We start from the raw sequence: 9,113 nt of genomic DNA on the forward strand, positions 1-9,113 counted from the left end.
TAATAGTAATAATAATAATAATAATAATAATAATAATAATAATAATAGCCTGGGAGATGAGCCATTGGGAAGGCAAAGGAAACTCAGGAGAGGAGCTCTGGGCCAGACGGCAAATGGGTGGGGCAGTATTAAAGCCCATATGCTGCCTGCAAAACATGGAGCTCAGGTTGAGGGTGGGTTGCAGGAGAAATGGAGCACTAGAAATGACCCTAGGAAGGAGGAGATGTGGAACCCTCTGGAAAACCCTTGCACAGTGCAGGATTTTGAAGAGCTACTCAGTTTTGCTAGCATTCTCACACCCTGCCTCAGCCCCTGCCTTGACCCAAGACTCTCCCATTACCCTTGAGGCCCAGGAGCAGAGATGGTAGTGGAAAACCCAGACCCAGCTGCCAGTAGGCTTCACCCTCAGGGGTCCACTCAAGAGAAAAGCCAGAGAGGAACCAGGCATACATTGTAACCTGACAAAGGAGGGCCAAGTTGTTGAGACATAAATCCCTCGGCCTCTTCTGTAAGGAGTGGGAGATATTGTAATAGCTTTTTCTGTGTTGGTCAGGATTACCTGGCTCTGGTTTCTAGTCTATTTCCTGCTGTTGGCTTCTCCCTCAGCTTGGCTTTGGTGCCCCGCCAGCATCAATATGCTTCCGCTGTGGGTCCTGTTTCCATCCCAGCTAGATATTGCTCCTGCTCAAGTTCCTGCTTGCTTGGTCACCAGGTTTGAGGAATAGGTCAGAATAGACCAGACCCAGCCTGGTTGCTGGGATCCCACTGCAGTGTCACTCCCCCCTTGGCACTGTAAAATAAGCTCAGCTGGGGAGGAAAGTCTTGAGGGGAGGATTCTGGAAAGAATCAATGGATGTGGAAGGGCTAAGTAACCCTCTCTGAAAACGGCCATGCAGAAGCAGCTCACCAGGTGGGCAGAGCTACCATGAAAGGTTTCCAGGAGGTGTGTCACTGTTGCTTTCAGGAAGTGGTGGGTGGGTGGCAGGCAGGTCAATGTGTTGCAAATGCACTCGCAGAGCCAATCTGGGACTCCTGCCGTGTGTTTGCACTGCACTGACTTCCTTGCTGCTTTGCTCCTCTTACTCTGGTAAGCAACAGTGACCCACCAGCCAGGAAGTTGATGTATCAACCTCCACTCCATCCGGTGAGTCCCTGCTGCATCCCTGCACTGCAATTAACTGGCAACTGTATATAGTTCTGACCTCAAGTTGCTTTGGTGTTCAACCCCCACCAGTCAGTTGGGTCTTTAATCTTCATTTTTGTAGTAATGACATTCTGCATTGCTGGAAAAAAATAAGCGCTAGACTGAAAATGAAGCTTGAGAGCAGTACATGTGAAAAGGATCTAGGAGTCTTGGTTGACCACAAACTTGACATGAGCCAACAGTGTGACGCGGCAGCTAAAAAAGCCAATGCAATTCTGGGCTGCATCAATAGGAGTATAGCATCTAGATCAAGGGAAGTAATAGTGCCACTGTATTCTGCTCTGGTCAGACCACACCTGGAGTACTGTGTCCAGTTCTGGGCACCACAATTCAAGAAGGACACTGACAAACTGGAATGTGTCCAGAGGAGGGCAACCAAAATGGTCAAAGGCCTGGAAACAATGCCTTATGAGGAACGGCTAAGGGAGCTAGGCATGTTTAGCCTGGAGAAGAGGAGGTTAAGGGGTGATATGATAGCCATGTTCAAATATATAAAAGGATGTCACATAGAGGAGGGAGAAAGGTTGTTTTCTGCTGCTCCAGAGAAGCGGACACGGAGCAATGGATCCAAACTACAAGAAAGAAGATTCCACCTAAACATTAGGAAGAATTTCCTGACAGTCAGAGCTGTTTGACAGTGGAATTTGCTGCCAAGGAGTGTGGTGGAGTCTCCTACTTTGGAGGTCTTTAAGCAGAGGCTTGACAACCATATGTCAGGAGTGCTCTGATGGTGTTTCCTGCTTGGCAGGGGGTTGGACTCGATGGCCCTTGTGGTCTCTTCCAACTCTATGATTCTATGATTCTATGATTCTATGGTATATCTTTGCTGTTTAGGTCAGCCTGGCCATCTCCTTCTAACATGATAGCTAAACAAAAATGAAAGGTTGTTAGGGTGCTAATTGAAAAGAATCCAACTGTCTTATTTTGTATGAAATAAAAAAGAAATTACCTTGAGATTTGCACTGGGAACTTCTTTTATCAGAAGAGCATATATTTTTTTCTAGCTTGCTGATAAGAGTGAACTCACTGAGCTTGTGACTCATTCTTATATGTAACTTGTAAATGGTCATAAAATAATGTCCCTGATTACTTTGAGAAAGTCCACACTGAAGTTTATTTAGTGGAGTAAATCGTAGTAAAACTTGTTGCACACACACTCTATATTCTATACCCTCTTCTCAGCATTGTAAGAAGGTCAACCACGCAGGCAGCACCCATATTCAGCTTCTTTGGGAATTAAGCCACTGGAGACTTTGGTGTTTTGTGATAATGTGGTTTATATACTTTCAGTATAGGCTGAGCATAAGCAGAGATACAGCTTGATTCCAACAGATTTTCCAAAGTTCATTGCTTCCCCAACAGGTTTCTAGGGCCTCCAAATGCTGTTAGCTTCCAGAGACTAAACCTCTCTCTCTCTCTTTGACTTGGTGTCACAGACAGCCTGGTTACATCACGTCCAGCCAGAGAAGAGGGGAGAAAAACATGCCCTCTTTGGCCACCGTGCCTCTCCAGATGCACCTCCAGCTATTCAGTTTATGGTAACATATTGCCCCAAGCTTACATAACAAAGGGATTCCCAGCAGACTACAGTGTATTTACTTAACCAAAGACTTGAACATTTTATAAGTCATTTTCCTTGAGCAGTGATTTCAGCCTCTCATCTATAGAAATAGCTGGCATGGAAGGGACCTTGAAATCACCCAGCTCAACTCTTAAACCCATTAGTACAACACCTATTTCATGTTTATTGTGATACAGTAGGTTGTACTGTATAGTACATGGGTAGGCAAACTAAGGCCCAGGGGCCGGATCCGGCCCAATCGCCTTCTAAATCCAGCCCACGGACAGTCCGGGAATCAGCATGTTTTGACATGAGTAGAATGTGTGCTTTTATCTAAAATGCATCTCTGGGTTATTTGTGGGGCATAGGAATTCGTTCATTTTTTTACCCAACATATAGTCCGGCCGTCCACAAGGCTGAGGGACAGTGGACCGGCCCCCTGTTGTTGTTTTTTATATAAATATTTTATTGGGTTTTCAAATATAAAACATGAAACACATATTAAACATACATATCCATCTACATTATACAGAAAGTAAAAAAAAACAAAAAAAAAACCCCCAAAACTTTCATAACTTTTTTATATAACTTATTGGACTTCCTCACATCTCCCTTACCCTGCGTTCTCAACCATAAAGATTTTCAGCAAATTATTACCTTGGGTCATACCTTATTTGTACTTCTCAGATGTTATGTTTCTTATCTTAAAATAATTGTTATCAATTAATTGTGACTTGAATTTACCTTAAATTTACTGGAACCATATTTTCCTAAATCGTGCAATTTCTTAAGATTCATACAACTTAAACTGTTTTTGTAAATAGTCTTTAAACTTTTTCCAGTCCTCTTCCATTGTTTCTTCTCCCAAATCTCGGATTCTGCCAGTCATTTCCGCCAGTTCCATGTAGTCCATCAATTGCATCTGCCATTCTTCCAGTGTGGGCAAATCTTGTGTCTTCCAATACTTTGCGATGAGTATCCTTGCTGCTGTAGTTGCATACATAAAGAAAGTTCTATCTTTTTTCAACACTTTCTGGCCGGCGATGCCCAAAAGGAAGGCCTCCGGTTTCTTTGTGAAGGTATATTTAAATACCTTTTTTAACTCATTATAGATCATTTCCCAAAAGGCCTTCACTCTTGGACAGGTCCACCAGAGATGGAAAAATGTTCCTTCAGCCTCCTTACATTTCCAACATTTGTTATCAGACAGGTGATATATTTTTGCTAGCTTGACTGGGGTCATGTACCACCTATATATCATTTTCATAATGTTCTTCTTCAAGGCATTACATGCCGTGAATTTTATTCCGGTGGTCCATAACCTTTCCCAGTCCTCAAACATGATGTTATGTCCAATATCCTGAGCCCATTTTATCATGGCTGATTTAACTGTCTCATCCTGAGTATTCCATTTAAGCAGCAAGTTATACATTCTCGAAAGTACCTTAGTCTTAGGTTCTAACAGTTCTGTCTCTAATTTCGATTTTTCCACCTGGAATCCTACCTTTTTATCCAAATTAAAAACCTCTTTAATTTGAGCATAATGTAACCAATCTCGCACCTTACTCTTTAATTTCTCCAAGCTCTGCAATCTCCAATTTTCTCCAATTTTTTCTATTATTTCCCAATATTTCGGCCAACTGGCCTCCATATTGGGTCTTTTCCGGGCCTTAGCCTCCATTGGTGATAACCATCTCGGGGTTTTATTTTCCAATAAGTCTTTGTATTTTGTCCAGACCATAAATATTGCTTTTCTGACAATATGGTTTTTAAACCCTTTGTGAATCTTTACCTTGTCGTACCACAAATATGCATGCCGGACCGGCCCCCTGTTGAAAAGCTTTGCTGACCCCTGGTATAGTACTTCTACAGTCACATTTACGGGCAGCAATGAAGAGCCGTACACTTAAACTCAGCCACCTTACCTACTGAAGAATGGTTCCCCTACTTATTTAAATTGCCTGTCTCTTGTAGGTGCACAAAGGGAAGGATAATTATATAGGAACATAAGAAGCTGCCCATTGTATTGTCTGCACTGACTGGCAGCAGCTCTGCAGAGTTTCAGGCAAGAGGCTCTCCCCGCCCTAACTTCTGCAGGCACAGCAGGTGCTCTTTCAAGGAGCTGCAGCCTTTCCCTTAGTGCCAAGGTTTGTCCCTACTAGCCCTTGGCATAGAATGCATCCTCCAAAATGTGACTCAAGGCATTAACAACCCCATTTTAAAAGGAAACATAACTTCTTGTAGTTGCAAATTCTTGTGTGGCTTCAAGACCTTGAACATCCCCAGCATTCTCAGAAATGCTGGAGCTGGCTGCTAGACCATGGCGTCTGCCTGTTAAGCAACACAATTTAGCCCAGGGTGGATTGAACTCTTCCAAATCATGCACAGCCCATCACACATTTATATATTTTAGCAGGGTAACAGATTTCTTTGTTAAGTGACAACAAACTGTGGTCCTGATTCTATCAAGTTCAGGGCAAGGGCACTTCGTGCAAACATAGCATCAGTTTCTGGCAGCATTTGCATGAGAGCCACATGCAGGGAACAAATTATGGGGTGCACTCCTCACCTTCCTGTACTGATTGGATCACTCATCTTTTATCTTCTGGGATGCTGCTGCAGCTCATGTCTTAGGCTTCTGCTGGGTGCAGCACTGTTTGGAGAAAGAACTCTTCCTTCCACTCTTGGTTACAGGCCTCTGCCTCAGGGCCCTCCATTGGGAGGGTGCCCAGGTGTCCTACTTTACAATCCTTGAAGGGAGGGGTGGGGAACCTTCAGCCAGTCTTGGCCCACAAGGCCTTTAAAAAAGAAAATCACGCCAACCTGCCAATCTTGTTGGGAACTTGTACACATAGACAAAGCTCACTGCAGGACTATTTTAAATCCCTTTCATATTTTCAAAATAAAAAAATTCCTTCCAGTAGCACCTTAGAGACCAACTAAGTTTGTTATTGGTATGAGCTTTCATGTGCATGCACACTTCTTCATATTTTCAGTGACTTACCTCAACCCTCCCCAGCCTCTCACATCATGAACATTTGCTGATAGAGACCTGCGGGTGAATGCCAGCATTGTAGAGCCCATAGCCTCTGTTGAATGATGGTATTACTCAAATAAAGATTACTGTTAAGATTATCTGCACAGCCTTTTGACCTCCTCACACAAGCCCTGTTGAAATCATTAGGGTGTTGAGTACACACTGCACTCACTGACACTTAAGAAATGTTGTTGCACTTATTGACTTCTTTTATTTGCCAGCAATAAGATCATGCAGAAATGACACCTAAATGGACAGATCAGAGATTAGATATAAGACTGGTCTGATGATGCTTGTTTAATATTGAGCTATATCACTGTTTTGTGGGAGGTAATCAATATTGCATAGCAACCTGTTGACTTTTATGGCAGTGTGATTTTCTGGGATAAGGTATAATTCATAATAGAGTGTTAGGGGAGGGGTAGTCATGCTCCTTCTGGGGTTGTTTGTCCACCTTCGGTGCCTACCCTGCATTCAGCTCTCACCTGTGACTCCTGGAAGCTGTCAGCACACAACAGTGGTCATATCCCAGGAAATGGCTTTGATTGGCCTGTTAAACCATGTAAGGGTAGCCAATGGGTCTCAAATCCTCCATGAGTTAGAAATGTCCCCTGCTTGTGAAGACAGGCTCCAGCAGATTGAGTGGGCAAGACCAAGGGTGGGTCCAATGGTCAAGAAGGCACATGCTGTAGAGGGAAAGGAGGGGCAGATGGGGCTCATCCACCTGAGAAGGAAAACCCTGGTCCTAAACCACTGCTGCCTTGTGGCTATACTCATCTGTGAGAAAGACTTTGGGAGTAAACTTTTCTTTGGGAGAAAAATCTGTACCCAGTGCCTTGCAGGACATCTTCAGGAGAAGAAAAGGCTAAATAAAGAGTAAACCCTACACAAATCCAGAGTGAAGTCCCTAAGATGGTTGCATGGTGTCTTATACGCCTCCTTTTGGCAACTCCTGCAGCTAAACTGGTGCCTGATGTCTTGCTCTGCTTTCCTTTAGACCCCATCAGTGAGGCTGAGAGGGAGGTCTTCTTGACTGTGTAGCCCAGGCTTGCATCTCAGGGAGGTCACTTTGGTGCTGCTAATGCAGCAAAAACAATGCAGGAGGCAGCAGTTAGGAGTTCCAAGCCTCTGCAGCTACAGCAGGATTCTCCAGTGGTTTGTCTTTGCCCACAGAGACACAAGCCACTGTCTTTCAGGGCAGATGGATGCCAACAAGTTTCCACCATGGAATTCAAGAGTAGCATGTCTCTCCATTATATGGCTCACGACAAGTTTGCTGAGCAAATTAGGCCATTGGTCTTGAGCTTGTGGCTTGAGAGCCACTGCTGAGCCACAGACACAGCCTGACCAAAGGTGGGTCCATAGAAATGCATGGTTAAATTAAGAAACCCATCTTTTAAAATGCTTGTTTGGAATAAATGTGGATCTTCTAAAACTATGAAACCTCCTACAGAAAAATGTACAGAAGGGGTTCCCCCAAGAAATCTTTAATTGCATATGTTTCCCACATAATTTTTAATTCCATATCACTGCAAATATATGCAGTAGAAACATCCCAGTGATGTGCCCCATTTCCCTTTCCCACACATGCATGAAGTTTTCTTGTGCTGTATCCACAGAAGACAATAGCCAGATGTGAGTTTTATTTTATAAGTCTTTCAATCCATCTCCTATGTGGAATTAAGATAAATGGAATGGTCAACAAAGAGCAAGCAAATCCAACCAGTGGTTCTCTCACTATGACCCTCCACATTTTGTTGGACTACAGCTCCATCATCCCTGATCAGGAAGCTTGTGGGAGCTGATGGAAGTTGGAGTTCAAGCGCATCTGCAGAGCTACAGGTTTCCAGTCCCTGTACTATCCAATGGACACTGAAGCCCCATCAGAAAAGACCTGTTTAAAGACAAGACAAAACAGAGAACAATGTGTGGCTTAGAGAAACCCATAACGAAGTAAGAGAAAAAGAGGCTGGACCAGAGCAGAAATGAGCTTCTATGTGAAGCTTATTAAAAAGTTGCCTGGCAGAGACTGGGTACCTTTAACAACCACACAACCCGATCAGCTACGCAGAGCTGGCTAAATTGACATACAAATTGCGGGACAAGGACACCTCTGACTTTAAGGAAGAATGGGAGCTTTTTATAACTTATCTAAAAAGACAACAAAATGAATTGGACTCCTTGGCAGGTTTTGAATAAACATACACAAATTTATTAGTTGATAACATGGTAAGGATAACATAATGTAAGGATATGTATAATTTTATAACATGCAGAGAATAATATGTGCTGAGAAATCAGAGAGAGGAGCTGAGGGAAGTCTCGGGGGGAGGGAAGGTTTGAAGGAGTGTGTGGAAAAAGGGGAAATAATGAATATGATATGTTTTGATAATCTGTTATGTTGAAATTTTTAATAAAACATTTAAAAAACAACCACAACTACACAACCAGCAGCATTTCAACAGTGAGGCGTGTGGGGCTAAGATGGCAGCCATTCCAGTCCTAACACTCCCCCAACCCTAAAGCTCCTTGCATGATGCTTGTGAGCCACTTTGAGCTCTAGCCAGCAAAGGCAGGATCCAAATGCAATTAAACAACTATAGTTATTTTCTCCATCACTTGATCACACTAAAAGTTGTGCCTATTTAATTTCTGTCTTTGACGCAGCTGTTAAAGGTACCGTGTCTCTGAAGGGAAAAATTGGATAATAAGCGAATAAAAAAGGAGGTCTTGCTTCTATTGGCTTTCTAATGCAAAAGTGAAACCTATACTGGCAGGAATGCTCATTAGTGAACAACAGTCAGATATGTGAGCGGATATTATCATAAGCAGCTTTAAAAGAGCTCAAAGGCTATTTGAAGACTCATCTGTGAAAGGCCAGCAGCTGTTAGCCAATAAGTAAGGACAAGAGAAAAGGGATGCTCTGTGATGTAGCGCCACCTAGTGCTTGAAATGCTGGTACTTTCCTGCACTTCATATTCCTCTGATCACACTTTTCCATTGTCCCAACCAAGTATATATGCAGCTGTTACTTAAGGCATTGAATGAAGCAGACTGCAGTCCACTAAAACATGTGCCACAATAAATGCATTCGCCTTTCAGGTGCCACAAAACTCTCTGCTGTTTTTACTGCAAGAGACTACTAACATTGGGAATCACTTGTGCTGAGGACATGGACTTTTCCAGACTCTGGGCCTGCTTATAGCTTGTCATCTTTATTATTTTTTATTATAATTATACTGTCTCTTCCCGCCCATCTTTCTTTCTCTCTCCTTTCTTGCTTCCCTTTTCTCTTTCTCCTCTTGTAAGTC

The sequence above is a fragment of the Podarcis liolepis genome (genome assembly GCF_965112155.1).
Source record: "Podarcis liolepis genome assembly, chromosome: 11".
Classification (NCBI taxonomy): domain Eukaryota; kingdom Metazoa; phylum Chordata; class Lepidosauria; order Squamata; family Lacertidae; genus Podarcis; species Podarcis liolepis.